Source organism: Bombus huntii, chromosome 1, assembly GCF_024542735.1.
Source record: "Bombus huntii isolate Logan2020A chromosome 1, iyBomHunt1.1, whole genome shotgun sequence".
In the NCBI taxonomy this organism is placed as follows: Eukaryota; Metazoa; Arthropoda; class Insecta; order Hymenoptera; family Apidae; genus Bombus; species Bombus huntii.
In genome coordinates, this window is record NC_066238.1 from 11,333,600 (window position 1) to 11,350,203 (window position 16,604).

Consider the following 16,604-nt stretch of genomic DNA (forward strand, 5'->3'; position numbering starts at 1 on the left):
CTAAACGATAACCTACGTTGGTCGGTTACGAACGTCGCCGTTGTTGCGTGTCCGTCCGTTTGACACCGGAATCTCGATACACGCACGAGAACGTGCTGGCCCAATCAGAATTTAGTATCACGCATGGACAGACACAAATTCCATCTGCGGTCGTACGCGGTACAGCCGGCGCGTATTCCCAGAAGAAATATTCCTGGAATCCGTTGATTGTCTCGTGCTACCGAAGGATACTCTTATCAAATCGTAGACACGCTAATTCGTATTCGGTTTCGAGTTTCTCCGCGGAATTAAAAGTACGCGAGGGGGTCGTTGAACTCGAGCTTACTTCGATAGGAGATCTCGCTCGTTATACAGCAGCATTCTTTGAAAATAACCTGGATAACCTGGAAAATAACCTCTTTTTTTTTTATTTTTTTAAGATTTGTAAAATGGAATTGGGGTATAATCGGTATCGTGGAAAAGATCGGCTGCGCTTTTTTTAATCTTGACAGAGATTAAAAATACATAAGGGAATTCTGAAATATAAATAGATGTTCCGTTTATGTTCTGGATTAGATATTATTCATTGGACACTGGGAAGTTTGGAGAGCGAAGAGAATTATGGCAATGGAGAATTCGTTCATAACGGTCGGATATCAGGGGAAATATTTTTGTGATCAGAGTTAAAGAGAGGAATTATGGAAATTAGTTGGCGGCGCGTACTGAATTTTCTCGGAATTATACGTAGAAATTGTGGCTTGTTAGAGTTGATAGTAGTTTAATGACAGGACCACATAACCATGTATGAGCATTTAGCTAAGCAACTCGAAAATATTAACGTAAATTCGTTTTCTTTTTATATTTATTACATGAATAGAGAAAACGGGAACAATGTACGTTACTACCTAATAGTGTCAGCATATTATCAAGAAGGACACCGAGCAGGAATTTAAATAAATCACTTACATATAGGTATGTAAATCATGTAAAAAGGTGGGAATGTAATATATGTAAAATTTGGAGAAAGAAAGAAGTATCTTTCTGTATAAAAAACTGTAACGTTATTCTAACTAAATTAGGGCATTGTATCGTAACATATTTGTCAAATTAATCCACAATTCATAATCCTGTCGTTACAACAAAAAGTAGGAACCATTCCTTCGGTTTTCATTCAACATTTACAACTTCCATGGAAGATTACATCAACTGTGTACAATAACTTGAAAATACATATTCGTATACTTTCGCACACACAATTTTCCTGCATTCTATTACACTTCCCAAATACATCGACGTGTACGTTCATATTGTTTGGGTAAATTCTAAACACAGCTAGAAACCGATCACTAGCAAAAAAGTATTCGATACGTACAAATGAAAAACGCACTCGTCATGGTCGAAACCAAACATTTGGAATTCGTTGAGTGCTCTGTCCAATGAGGACGAGAAAGAAAAAGAAGGAAGAGAAAGGGCAAAAATTCATTTCGCGTTGCTTCTTTTTTCGAATTGTGTCACCTCAACGACGCTGCTCGATTCGCCCGGTAACGAGAACTTATGCAGCAACGCCGCTGCCCGGTTACCAGCTACAAGCCCAGCGCCATTCGCTTGTTTAACTATTCTGTATTTACCCGGAATAGATGGAATCGATGCTCATCCCGCGGCGCGTTTCTATTTCGCCACGTTTCTCCGTGCTTTCGACTTCCCGGTACACGTAACGTCGCACCAACGAATATGTATACACGGTGACCTATTTTAATGTTTAAAAAGATATACCGGTTGATAGGCCGAGGAGAAAAAAATTGAAACAGCCCCGAGAAACTGAAACACGCGACAAGGTAGAAAATTGTCCGCAAAAGGTCAGATGAAATGCAAAATATACTTAACCTATTTTTCATTAACGCTTTGATGCGTTGACGTTTTCACTATGATGTCGCATATGTGTGAACTCGTTGTTTAATTTCAGCTTTCTACTTTTGTATATGTGCATGTTACATGACAAAGTAATAAAGAAAGAAAAATGCTAATTTGTACATTTTTCAAATGCTAGTTTATACTACGTGACGCAGCTAAATTGGAAGTAGCTTAATATCGGCAAAAGGTTATCGGTAAAAAAGAAGAAAAAAGGCGTTGTACTGATAAGAGATGTAATATTGATAAAAATTGGCGCAGACTTCTAGGAATTATTCTATATATCCGGACTAAGATAGTTCACTATAATTTTGAGATTGGTTAATTAGCTAGGAATCTTGTTATTAAAGCAATGGAAATTGGATTATTTCTAGATAGCGTGTCTAGACTTAGAGAAGTATAAAGTTGATTTAATTGTCCTAAGAGGGAAGGTATATTTAAATATGGTTTCCTGTGGTTTGAGGATAAGTTAATTAGGAGTCTTGATTATTAGTGGAATGGATTTTTAAATGAAGACAGGAATTAGGATACAAATGGATTGTTCTGGATGTTGTGTCTCCAATTATTGAAGTACGAACTTCATCTATTTGATCTAAGAGAGAAAATCTATTTAAATATGTATTCATTGCATTTCTATGAAAACCGACTGAACAGCTAAAACTCTCAATTGGCGACAAGATAAATTTTTAAAGAAGATTGGAAAATTAGAGAAAATTGTAGTATCTGTGGACTTGCTAATTTACAATTTTATCACTATTATATATAGATACCCTTTAAACAGATCAAAGATTAATAGATCATTGGCAGACCTATCGTAAGATCTAACATTTGTGGAGTTCTTTATTAGATCGAATTTAACCACTAAACGTAACAAATATACTTCAAATATAATTCAAATTCCAGGTAAATAAATTCATAGCAGCCACCTAAAAGCGAGCGCATCGATGCCAAACGCATTTTAAATTCGACGAAATCCTGCGGAAAGGAATATCAGCGTTATCGATACCTGATCCGTCTATTTTCGTCGAGAAGTTATACTCCTTCGATGCGCTCGATGATTCGCTGAAGCACGTCCGCTATACGAATCTTTCTTCCGAACCTGCGCAATGTCGATCGATCATCTCTGGCGCGCGCTCAGCCTGAAATAAATCTCCGACAGGGACGAAATATTTTTCTTGGAGATAAAGGTGACCTAAAACCCCGTGATAACTTCAGTCTCTCGATCGACAATGGCCTTTAAGACACATTGACCATCGACACTTTCTCGCTAAAGCGACACGGACAGACGAGCCATGTTACCTAACAATAAGTCTGAAGCTTAAGGACTTTGGTATGTCGGGTAATCTGTCTGTCTTTGGATTCTAAAGATTTGAAGATTCTATTGGAATATTTTTATTGTTCAAGAATTTCCTTTTGGGCTAGTTGATTTCGGTCTTCTTTCTCTGATATTTATCTGTAAGTAAGATCATAAAGATAATTAAAAATAATAAATAAATTGCATAAATTATACTGATCGTTCTGGTCACCTTTTGCCTGAAATAACGTAGATCAAACACTATGGCTATAGAAACAGGAGAATTCTGGAGAATTATGATGACATCTCAGCAAAGATGATATGAGGAAACAGAAGATGATTCGTCATGAAATTGAAAATATACAATAATATTTTATATGTGAGGCTTTGTTTACGAAAAGAAAACAATTTTACACAATAAGACAACAAAATGATGGAAAGTACATCCTGACATTGTCTATGTGTATAAATACAAAAAGATGTAGATGTAACTTTTAGAAATATATGTTTCTCGAAACATGCAAGTACTACATGTATGCATGATATATTTCTAAAATAATTGTTTCTAGGTAAAATCTGATATCCAAGAATTTTAGTCTGCCCTACAACTTATTTCTTTATGAAGAATCGTTATTTCCAATTTTATTATCTTTACTAGATTATGTTAGACAGAACAAGAAATAAATATAACGGTTATCGATAAGATGGTAATCAGAAATACGTTCGTTGAACTTTTAACAATTTCAATCAGTTAATAACCGTAACCAATCTATTTTCCAATATAATACTCTATTTTCTGCAAATTTTTAAAAGACGATCATAGTACATAATAGATTATTTCACGAATGATAACTATAGAATTGGAAACGGAAAGATAATAATATTGTAAGATATTTGGGAACTGTATTTTGTTGAAATGAGGCTAATCTAAGTGGATCGATTATTTGAATGATAATGCGAATGCAGTGTACAGTGAAATCGTAATACTCGATTACACGAGACGTTTTATAAATGAGCTCGAGGTATGTGTGACACGTGTTTCGAGGGTGTAACCACGGGACGTATTATAATGTTTCTTGGAAGCTGGCCAGAATGCAGGTATTCATGCTGGCGTCGGTTGCCAAGAGCGCAGAAACGTCTAAACGTTTCCTCTGTAATCTATACTTTTTCTCCTGGATACCGTAGTCGTTCGAATATTCAATTGGAGCACCATCGTTGTTGGAACGATCGAAATACTTCGAGGAATCTTGTGCAACATTACGTAGTCAAAAGCAGATTGCGAAATGGTCAACAACGTATAACTTGACTCGTTGCTGTTTCCACCCTCGAACATTCTCATCTATTTTGATTGTACGAGAAATAAAATTATCGTCGAAATATCAAACTTCTTCAGAATTTTATTTTCACTGCTGAATATAGTGAAAAATATAGTTATGCTTATGAGAAGTTTGATAAAAAAGTGGATTTTTTTTGATTGTATAATAAATTACTAAAGGGATAAATGTACAAAATGCGACCACAAATGTAAAAGTGAATAGCAAACAAAGTCTTATACTAAATTACATCAAACATGTAGAATCAAACTTTTCTTCTGAGACTTAATTGCGAAGAAAATCGATTTTAAAAATTCGTTACGTACGTAGTATACAAAGATGTAATTCTTACAATTTTTCTTCGTACTTTTTAATCCAATAATTCGTACCATTCGCGCAGACATTCTTCTACGTGGATTTTGTAAAAAAAAAGCTGAGTCTCAGACAAAACAAATTGTATTTTCTATACCATCGATCTATATCTGCACAAAGAATCACCTGCTTGTTTGTCTAATATTTTCAGTCGCGCTTATGCTTGAAGCAAGGACGGAGAACAGAGAATATCAGTTTTTCGCGAGTACTTTTTTTCGCGGCCGAAATCCGCTTGGCGTACATACGTTATTCAAATTGGTATTCGCGCATGCGTTCCACTTTCGAAATCGCCGCAGCCAAATGTACGCGTAGTCGATTTTCCCTCTTTCTGCCCGTAAAATCTTTTTCTCGCTTGTGCAGCACAAACTGAGTCACAACTATGAAGCTTTCGTTCCATCCACAACGCTCATTGGTATGCGAGTACACGGTTTCTCCGCGAGACCGGCGGGAACATACATATCTCGACTAGGCGGCTGCAAAACGGCGTATATACACTCGCGACGCTGACGACTCGACTCTACCGAACTGTTTGGCCGAGTATGTGCCAGATACGCTATTATATTGTGCCGCTAGTGGCTCACGTTCTCCGATAAGGTATCTCCAGGCGCCGTCTTTTAAGTTTCTCGAATCTATCTTGCCCTATTTCCCAACCGATAATAGGGTGTTCACCCCTTTATAGGAACGTATCGCTGTTTCAGATATGCTGACATTTTCTTCAAACGATATGACGTCTTAACTTGATAGAAATAAGATTATGGTTACGGTGGATGCGTATTCTGGTGAATCATCGTGTTGATGGATACACTGGCGCACGAAAGTATTTGAATTAAAAAGTGAGAATTTGAAAGTAATGGAATTTTATTAGCGCTGCAATCATATGCAATTGTCGTGATTATATTAGTAAAATTTGAAACAAATCTGCAAATGTATACAAAATATCGTATTTATCGCAAACATGTATTTAATGCGTTTCATGTTAGTAAAAAATTAGTATACAGAATCTTATAAGTGTATGCATTTTGATCTCGACACGTGTCACTCGTCAGAACACGTGACCACGGTAACTAAGGCCTAAATGAACGGAGAAGATCAACAAGCATATATTTTGTGCAAGTACGTTGTAGTCGGACGAGTAGTATAGAAGCTCACGTGGTCAGACAAGTAGAAGAGGATCATACTTGGCTAACCAAACGGATTAAGAAGATACATACGTGGTTTTGTGCATAGAATTCAAGTATATACGGGGAGATTAATAGAAGGAGAATCAGTGCTGATGACAAATTGAGTTTATAATACGTTTTCGAGAAACACAAGTTTGAATGGATGCCAGTGTCTTGGGATACGTAATCTCTAAAATTTATTTCAATCCATAGTCAAGGAGGTGATGTTAAAATACGTCGGGGAGGAATTATATATTAAATTTATCTTGAAACAGTACAGTTTCTTGCTAGGATATAAATCAATTTTCTCGTAATTATGTTCCTATCAATTTCGATCGGTGTGCATTTTTATCGAAATTCCGTGTCCAAGGCTCTCTTTTGTATCACGCAGGACGCATTCTGCACAGCGAAACCAGTTACTCCCACCGATGGGCACAGCCTGTACGGTACCGGGATGCGTTTTAATTCCGATTTATCAAAGCAGTGACAGCGACGTGAAAGGATCGGATACGTCGCACATGTGCGGAATGTGTGGTCCATCGCGTCACCCCTTAATCCTTTTGCAACCCCCTTGGGTAACGGCGGCTCGTGACAAAACTAGTGGACACCGACAGCTTTGTCTCACGGAAAGCCCCTGATACAACCTATCGAACGTAATTCCGTTATGATTTGTCGTTCTCTTAATAACGCTATTCATTACTGTACCGTGTTACAGCAATGTAAATTTGAAAGACAGATACGATTACGCTTGGGAAAAATTCCATTTGTCCTTAGTCAATTCTACCGATCTGACATTTATTTATATCACTCTGTTAATAAACTTTTCTTCTGACCGCTTCCATTTTGCTGTCTCTGCGTTACCTTGTTCGCTGACTCTTTTTTAACAACAATCATTCTGATGTATTCTTTTTCCTTCTTTTTCTTGCGGACGATGAAAACGTTCTTAAAACAAAACTGGGTAACAAAACGTGCCACTTTTACCACACCCCTTAACGACCGGTACTTTCCGCTAGTGTCATACGGTCGTTTGTTAAATACGGTCTCAAGCTGCGTGCACGGTTTTTGCAAAGTCTGCTAACTTTCGTCGTTAATTAAAACGTTACGATTGCAAGTACGCGTATTAACTAAGCGCGTCGTGTGAAACCCCACGAGTGCCGCAGTTTAGGACAATAATTACGGTAGACTAGACACCGGTGGCCTTGTCTCGTGAAAAGCACTTGACGCGTCCCTTCGGACACAGCGCCGTGTTGCGCCTGATGTAATTCAATTAAACCGTTATTATTGTCCACGCAGAAGACTTGTGTGTCGTGCTTAGACGATTGTTTCGCTTCAATTCCCATAAACTATGACTTATCTACTCTCCGACGATGCTCTTATCGACGAGTCGTGGAAGTTTTTTTATTGTTTTATGGCAGACGTTTCATATAGGATATTTTAGGCTTTTTCACTCAAGCAATATTATTATATTCTATGACTAAAAGCAAGACGTAAAAAATACGAAATAATCGACGATCTTAACTGAAAGGATCAACAAATCGTGGAAACTCGATTCGTCGGTTCCTAAGATCATTAGATATCGTATCGTATTCTTGCTCATGGAGAAAAAATTTACTCACCAAGAGTTAATACGTGTTAGAGATTAATATAATTTGTAAAACATTCACTGAAGTAGAAATAAAATAGTAATTTACAATTTTCAATACAGAGAAATTTTGTAAAAGCGTTGTGCTTTTTATGAAAATAACAAGCGGTGGAAATAATTTTCAAAAATTGATTGTAAATACGTTTTGTTAAACATTTGAAATTTAATATCGGAATAAATTCAATTTCCCATTGATATTAATTCCATGCACATATAGGTGTGCGACGATTTAAAACAGATCTAATATTAAATAACATCAATTTATTTTTGTATGTTTTATCAAATTGAGAACAAGCTATTATTATCTCGTATTTTTACAAGAACTTTTCAATCAAGTATTTACGAGTCCACTTATTTATAGAATATACTCACCATTCCGTACAAAATGAGATACTTTGTCTGCATTAAACAAATCGATTCGTCTGATGCGAAATGCAAGAAGCTGACGGGGTTAAATTTTTTCAAGGGTCATCAGTGTGACTAATTATTCAAATAAACATGCCGGCAATGGAACAGATCGCTATCGGAAACGCATTAACGCAAGCCAATGCAAATGGAGAGTTTACATCTCTCAGGAAGACATATGTGCTCGATAACAGCATTCTCTTCGCCCTCGTGACTCGCGTTCTCCAACGTTCCAACAGTTTAGACGCAAACTTGATACGCTTATTTGACAAGCAAAACGAAATGCTATTCATAACTGAGAGGTTCTATCCTCGAAGTCGAAGCTACGATTCCATTAACATAGAACGTGTCAATGTGGAAATTACAGTGCCAACAATTTAAAAAATAGAACCGATAGTTCTTCAAATAGGTTTATAAGATTTTCAGAATACTTCTATCAATATTTACTTAATTAATTATATTAATTTAATTGAGATGTTTCGTGATCCCAAAATTTTTGGACGATATATGTAATATAAGGTATCGAAAATTGAATTTGAAATTTCGACGCTGAATTTTATCAGTAAATATCGTGGAAGGTGAGTAAACAAATGTACGCGATATTTTCTCACATTTGTTTTACATAAAGCAAGGATTATTAAGATTTGCTTTATCAATTTACCCGCGTGAGATTTACCAGTATTATAATTTTAATACGAATCGAAGCAAGCTATTCATGGTGTAATTACATTTTGTACAACTTCATATTCAATGCTACAGCCGAAATTCGTGATGTGTTCCTCCAATCCCAAAACATTTCGTAATTTCTTATGTAAACTGACGTATATCGACCGATATGAAAAGCCATAATTACACATTTCTAACATTCAATGACGATATATCTCATTATTTAAAATCGTTATCCGACATAATTAAACGTTTTAATCACTACTTCCCCGTCCGTTTCATCCCCCTCTATAATGCATATAATGAAAATTTTCATTATCTCTTTTTCTTTCATTACCGTTCAATCTTTGTGTTTATCGTTCGAGAATAACGGATAAGCACGATATCACGTCGGCATTGTTAAAATTAATAATTATTAATACTCATTACGAATCACATTCTCTTTAGGCGAAACGATTTCAAAATCACGGTTGAATGTGATAAACTTATTACTTTAAGAAAATTAAATATATTCAAATTGATCGTATTAAATATTGATAACTATTATGATATACTATTGAAAAAGGATCTTTAACGTTACAACAAGACAAAATTCAAACGAGGGGTCACATTTTTCATGTTTAGCTCGAACTTAAGAAATTTTCGAACAATAAAAAGATACAATTCAGTCGAACATGATTCAATATATAACGCAATGACGATGCCCATAATCATACATCGTGTAATTACAATTCTATAGTCATCTGTTTAATCAGCCTTTAAAGTATCTCAATACGTCAGTTTGTCTTCCACGGACCTGCTAAAACAAAGAATCAACAAATGAAATACGATCGCAACATTTCGTCTTCGCAACACAAGACCCCATAAGCATTCATCATTCGAACACGGTCCCCGACATTGAATCCGACTGTGTCTCTCCCGAAAAAAAAAAAAAAAAAAAGGAAAATAACAAATCTTATTGACGAAGCATATCGATACGCGTTTCAACGTTAGATACACGGCCTATCCAGCGATGGTCGGTTTTTTCCCTTCTCCATCAGGCGTCCCAGTTCGATTGTTCACCGGATACAGACGCTACGAGAGAACGACAACGTCGACAACTGCGGTGTGTGTCGGCCTCTCCCATGAAAAGCACTCTCGATGTGCGTTCCATCGAGAAACGGGGCTGTCCCACATCGGACGTGCTCGTTCCCTCACTCCACGTTTATTTCTACATATGTACGTAAGCGCGTGCCAGCATGCTGCTTACATTCGCCGCGGGGACAATAAAGTAGTCTCGAGCCTCCTTCTGACCGAATATTCCTGATCCGGCTTCTCGTGGCGCCGCGAGTCGGGACATAGCGTGTCAGCAGCCGAGACATTTCCATTTTATTGGAACCCTGAAACGAGTATCGCGAGGAAACGGGGCTCGTTTCGGCTGCTAGCTTGGAATCCGAATTGAGTGACGTGCGAGCACTTGGGACGCGTGCCACGGGACACTATCTGCATGCGTGGCCTAACCGACGTCCTTCTGGATCCATCGTACAAACTGGGAATATTCCAGTGTCCGTGCATTGTTCTTCTATGTATATAAGTTTCATATCTTGTTTTTCAAGAGGGTGGTACATCGATGTGGAATCGTTGGAATTCCCGTGTGGGGAAAGAGAGGAAGTAAAAGGATAGGGGGGGGGGGGGGCTAGTTATCTCTTAACCTGTTAACTGGGTCATTTCATAACCAGAGGCTTCTGGAATCATCAAATTATAAATTGAAGAAGACAGATGGACTTCTATTAGATTCGAAATTTATGGAAAATTTGATTTATTTATTTTAAGGAGAAATGTAACGGTAAAAAAATAGTGGATTCCTACGTAAAAAACTATTATGTGTAAGACATTGCCGATTCAAATGATGAATGAAGAATTACCGTGGATAAAAATTCACTGGAATACATATCTTTTAAATTAAAACACCAATGAGGTGAAATTAAACGTTTTGTTGTTATTCAGTATTACAATATTTACAAACAACTTACACAGGGTGAGATTTCACCAATGATAGCTTTCAAGGATCATGGGAAGTGATTTAATTGAATATTTTGGACGTTTAATGGCTGCGCGTGTATAAACAAATATATCAAGAGTGTAAACGGAGAATGTAAATAAAACATTAGAAGTACAAATGGGGAATTTAAATAAACAGATGGTTTAAATATAGTTTCGGTACTGTTTGTAACGTAAGAGCTGCTTCTAAATATATGCACCGGTATATATGGCATCAATGAATTCTGCGGATTAAATGAAAAGTCGCTTGGAAACATCAAGGAATTTTAAAATTGTTTCCAGCAGTGGAGGTTTAATGAGGCAATAAAAATCCATGCGCTCCACGTGTTTGCTGAAGATATTCATTTCATCGCAACTATTCTAATATACGTAACTCGAACAAATATTCATTTCGCAGTGTTTCGTAAAGAGCTTCCATCCACTTATTTCTTAAATTAACTTTCTCCATAGCAAAACTAATACAAATATTCATAGTAACCTTTAATTATACATCGTAAAATATTCTCAAACAACTCTTAATATTATTGTACGCAATATCTTGAATTTTATTATTATGAAAATCTCGTACATATAAGAAATTCATATCGTAGTGAGAAAAGAACTTTATTATTAAACTGGCGATCTTCGTGCATTTATGGGAAATTTCAAGCTATGGAAACGCATGAAATGTATATAACGCGTAAAAATAAATTGTAAATTCACATTAATGCGACGAAAGAATCTCGTTATTAAACTGCGGATGCACTCATTGCGAGTTTAAAAGTGTAAGAATTCACATAATACGCCAAATTGTACATAATACGCAAACATACATCTAAGTATCTGAACTATAGTCGTATAATACACTATAACTAATAATAAACTTGTTATGGTATTTAGCGAACAAAACTAATCATCGAACAAGTTACATTTCTCTAACTATGTTAATAAAATATTTGCAAGAAACATTCGCAGTGCCCATGCTTTACTTATCACTTTCATTTCTCTATTGATCCAACTCGTTGAAAACTAAATGGACGATCTAACGATCTTCCTTGACCAGTGCCGCTCGCGTGAATAACTTCACGCGATTCGTCTACCACGTATCCACTCGAGTTCATCATCGGCGTCCTATTCCAGCCAAGTCCATTGGTAATCGGTTTACTCGGAGGTATTCGCCGCGGAAGTACATCACTCGGGATTATTGCGTCAGGTGAATCCGTTGCGGGCCGCGCGACGTAACCTCGACGAATGTTCGCGTGTGAACGCGTGGACAGTTCACTTCTATAACGAGTGTTGCGGTTCTGGTCAATGGGATACGATTAAACTGTCGTCGATAGCGAAGTTACAGGTATAAAGTGAAGCTTATTCTTTAAAATTCTTTTTCGTCGAATGTACAGTGGCTACAAAAAGTTTTGTCATGCCGTTATACTTATTATAGCACTTACATAGTAATTAATTAGGCTCAGGTGTATTAAACTTCGTATCATTTAGCAGTACTTTCATACGGCTACAAAAGTTTGTAGTTATGAAACTGAATTGCAAATGAAAATGAAATGTGTATAGAACCTGTGAAAGAAACGCTTTGTTATAAAATAAGAGTGCGTGCGAATAATTTTTGTAGTCGCTGTAGATGAAGAAATCGAAGCTACGATTTCTCTTTTATAGGAATTTTAAATGGAACGTCGAATAGAAAATTTTGCTGGAGCTATTGAATAATTTTTTATATATTTTGGTCGTGGTATTTTAATATTCTAATTTTTATAAGAACGCGAATAAAGAAGTTTAATGCCTTAGAAAAAAGTATTCTATGAGATAATTTAATTTTAAATGTTTCTCTAAAGGACAACTGAATTTATCTATGGTAGAGTTTCATATACAGGAATTCATCAAGAGACAAAGTTTTGAACGTTTCTATACGGAACAACTATATTTATAAATTGTAAAATTTCATTTATCTAAGTTCGTTGAGAGACAAAGTTCATACAATGAGAGTTCGTCAATCTTCTTCACCTATGATTTTTCGTTCACATAATAGCAGTTCATGTTCAAACGAGTTTATTCGACAATAACTTCGCTTAATGGGACATTAACTAAAATTTCATTCCACTAAATGGATTTCAGATAAATGGAGTTCTACTGTATTCGTGAAATAGAAGCCAATGTAGAATTTATTTCATTAATTGCAATTTGAATGCGTCTGCAATCTGATACTACATTTTATTATTTACAAATATCAAGAAACATTCTGTTATTTAAATTGTAAACTAAACTCGTTGTCACGATAAAAATTTAACTTTCACACAAGAAGCCTCATCGTAAATCAAATTCGCAGGTTGTCATCGGCGAAAGTATCGGCCTGGTGTCGTTCGTGATTCTGCGACGAGCCCAGCAGTTTGTGTGAAATTTTGGTGTGACGGCAATTTTCGAAAAACCAATGCCGCGCCGTTCCTGGCGTTTTCGAAAGTTTCTGGCGGCATTCAACGAGTGAGGCAGGGTTTATACGTACATGCAACTCTCCGTGAGCTTGGCTGCCAGTCCGAAAAGCCACGAAGGTAATACGTAATACTGTCGCGACAAAAACCAAACAAGATTATTTATTACGAAGTAACATTTAATTTCCCCTCCATTCTCGTTCCGAGTTTCGAATTTATGTTTGCGCCTCTGTGCAAGCAGTTCAAAGGAGTTATTTATGCTTGGTACTGTTTTAAAATTTAAAACGGGACACAGGGAAAAAATCGATGTTCTATTTTCTTCGGTCTCAAAGAGTTCATTCATAATTCGAGTTCAATGATCAAAGAAAGCGACGCTGAAATGAGTTCTTTTTCTCGATGATTAATTTTCAATGAAATTCCCTAACATTACGTAATGTCCTGCTACGGATGAATACTCTGCATAAATATTCTGTTTCTTAGGGCGTATTTACATATCATCGATCGAAAGTAAAATAAATTACAAAACCAGTACTTTGGACATGGATTATCAAAAGTATCATTCGCGTAGTCCCCCCTGTAATAATACCTTTGACATTTAATTAAGGTTTCAATGAAAATTTTGCGTTCGTTTTAATCAGCGAATGACAGAAATCCGTTATTTGTTGCAGAATGGAATAGGTAGAAATAACAAAGTTTTGAGAAAACGTGATCCAAAGTTGTCGTGTCGTTCGGAACGCCGAGGAAAATTTTGAGCAGCTCTCGAATACAGATAAGGGCAAAACTGCTGAAAAGTTGGAATGTTCTTTCGAAAATGTCTTTGCAAGAAATCTTTGTGCGCATCTTTAAAGAAACGTTCGCACATTTTAAAAGAAATCTTTGAACACATTTCAGGAAATCTTTACCTATATTTATACATGTATAATTCATTACAAATGTTAACTAATAATATTATTCTCAAACATCGACAATTTTATATATTTCTGGAATTTTCCTCGTTTTATCGGTCTCGTATACTTTAATTTGTACTCTTTAACAGATTGTGATTTCATTAATAGTTATGAAACACCATCTGTGATATCTGAAAATGAAAAATTCTGCACTCGTACCGGTTAGATTAACCTTTATTTACAAATTTTATTTGTATCCATAAATTTTTCTGCTTATGCCGAGTGGCTGACCTTTCTGGGTCAAAATTTTCAAAAACATTGCCCGGCCTATCTACCGCAGAGCGTAATTGCAAGCAACTAAATGTTACCCCTTAAAGCGACTGTTCATAAATCCAGTCAGTGAATGAGTAAAATATTAACGTGCGCCCGAGAAAATACCTGTATTTGACAAACAGCTACATGAAAAAATAAACCTTACAGGTGGTTTCATGTCAAAGATAGAACGTTCGTAATTCAACTTCTATTTTAACCACAATTAATACCTTCGCAATAAAATAAAGATAATAACGAATTCTTTATATCATTGCTATATATAATCGTAAAACAACATTTTCTTCAGACAAAAATAACTTTCAACATCGCGATTTACGTATTTCCTCTGCTAGTAAAAGTAATAATCTTGTGTTGGAGAAATCAAAATATTATATACGAGAAAATACATAATGCGAAAGAGAAAAACGAGTTCTTGTTTATACAGATTATAAAAGATGATTCAAATTCTCAGAATATCATCGTGACAAATCCATAAAATTTTTATCAAAAATTCCTAATTGATCATTTTGACTGTAATTCTAATATTAATTATTTTTCTTTCAACAGAATACATTTAACTGTTTGCTCAGCAAGTTCTCTTCACATGCTTCCTCATCTCGACCAAGAAAAACGCTGTTCGCTCGAGTCACGTTATTATTCTCACAAACGTGTTCGATTCTCGTCGTAGAAGCGCTTCTACAAGAACCAACGTGGAACGACTGCAAAATACGTGGATGTTGACCAGAACCAACGCGTTTTCCATCCTCCCAACATCGAACACATCTTCGTCTCTTTCTCCCTCACCCTCGTTTCCTGCTACCCTCCACGATTCGCTCTTTTGAATTTTTATTTCCAGCGTAATACCAGGCAATCGAATCCAACCTGACGCACACGCGGAATCTGGTTCTACGTGATTAACGTTTAATTATAATTACGGGTCATTGATGCCGATAAACTGGCGTATGGTGTCCCATTACCATCGACGGTGATTACACGCGAGACACGGTGTCGCATTCGCGCTGAATATCCTCCTGAGATTAAAAAAAAAAAAAAAAAATGAGTCTCTGATCCAAGGTAAAACGTCATTCCGGCGAACGAGAAAATTTCGATTAAGCCACTGCCGATTGCACGTACGCGTTAAAAAAAATTTTCTCTTCTTTTTTATTTTCATTCGCGTTCCTCTGTCCTCTCATTATACGCCGTCTCTCTTTCTTTCTTCTTTTTTTTCGTCGTCGCGGTAGTTTTAAAATGGCCATTTAAAGAATTTAGCGTATATTGCGCGTATGAATTTTACGCCCGGTGAAAGTGATTTAAATTCGATACGTTCCCGCGGCTGTGGCACATTACAATGAAAATTTATTCAACGATCGAATTTAATTATTCTCACGGAAACTGGCCGAAATTTGTTCGCGTTTTTCAGGGTATTTAGCCATTGGATATATAGGGGGAAAAAGACACGTGCACGGGGTAAGCGTGTCATAGAGTGCAGCTGTTTCTTCTGTTCGCCGAAATCCGCTGCCGAATGTCTTTGAGGATAAATAAAATTGTATTTACACACACCTGTGTTTTATGAGAAGATCGTCTTGGTCATTTATATGTACAATATTCTATATTAATCGTGAATTTTCTGGGACATGCGATCTTTACAGGATACATACGCACCGCTTTATTATCATTTATTTTAAATTAAAAATCTACCTATTTGACTATTATGGATGTTCTTATACGATTAACCCAGATGTCAATTATAACATTTAGAAACTAATATTTCTTACAATCTTGTAGGACTAACGAGGGAATTTTTATGGACAGCTTTGATAATTTTATAAAATTTGAAGCAAAGTTAAGGAATTTTTACTTCTCTTTGCTAACAGGCTTATGCGTTTGTCATAAATTTTAAGCATATGCAGGAAAGTTCTGTCACAGAATTGGAGAAAATATTGATCTATTTCCCTTCAACTTTCTTCTTCTCCAACCATGGTACTCGAAGATCATCGATGGAAAGTTTGAATTCAAACAAATAAATCGTAATAAAAAAGCTATTTCTTTTGGTAAAATCGTCACATATTCCTTATTAAAAACATTTCCGAAAAATAGATATTAAAAAGGTTTATCTTGGAATTTGATTAAAAATTCCCAAACTCTGACCACTCAAATATTCATATTCTACTGGTATAAATTTATCATATAATCTACGCGAAAAAAAAAACAA

General features: G+C 36.1%; 3 long non-coding RNA genes across 3 annotated transcripts; 2 read left to right on the forward strand and 1 right to left on the reverse strand.

Annotated features, from left to right (window-relative positions):
• Positions 1–2,702: 2,702 nt before the first annotated feature.
• LOC126868254 (uncharacterized) lies at positions 2,703–3,226 on the reverse strand. Its single transcript, XR_007690558.1, has 2 exons — positions 3,187–3,226; positions 2,703–3,079 (listed from the first exon to the last, which is right to left on the reverse strand). It is a non-coding gene; the product is annotated as an uncharacterized LOC126868254 (long non-coding RNA).
• Positions 3,227–3,290: 64 nt separating this feature from the next.
• On the forward strand, positions 3,291–5,858 carry LOC126868247 (uncharacterized). Its single transcript, XR_007690557.1, has 3 exons — positions 3,291–3,342; positions 3,435–5,460; positions 5,565–5,858. It is a non-coding gene; the product is annotated as an uncharacterized LOC126868247 (long non-coding RNA).
• Positions 5,859–11,923: 6,065 nt separating this feature from the next.
• LOC126868242 (uncharacterized) lies at positions 11,924–16,297 on the forward strand. The gene is made up of 3 exons (XR_007690556.1): positions 11,924–12,109; positions 13,094–13,313; positions 14,960–16,297. It is a non-coding gene; the product is annotated as an uncharacterized LOC126868242 (long non-coding RNA).
• The last annotated feature ends 307 nt before the right edge of the window (positions 16,298–16,604 follow it).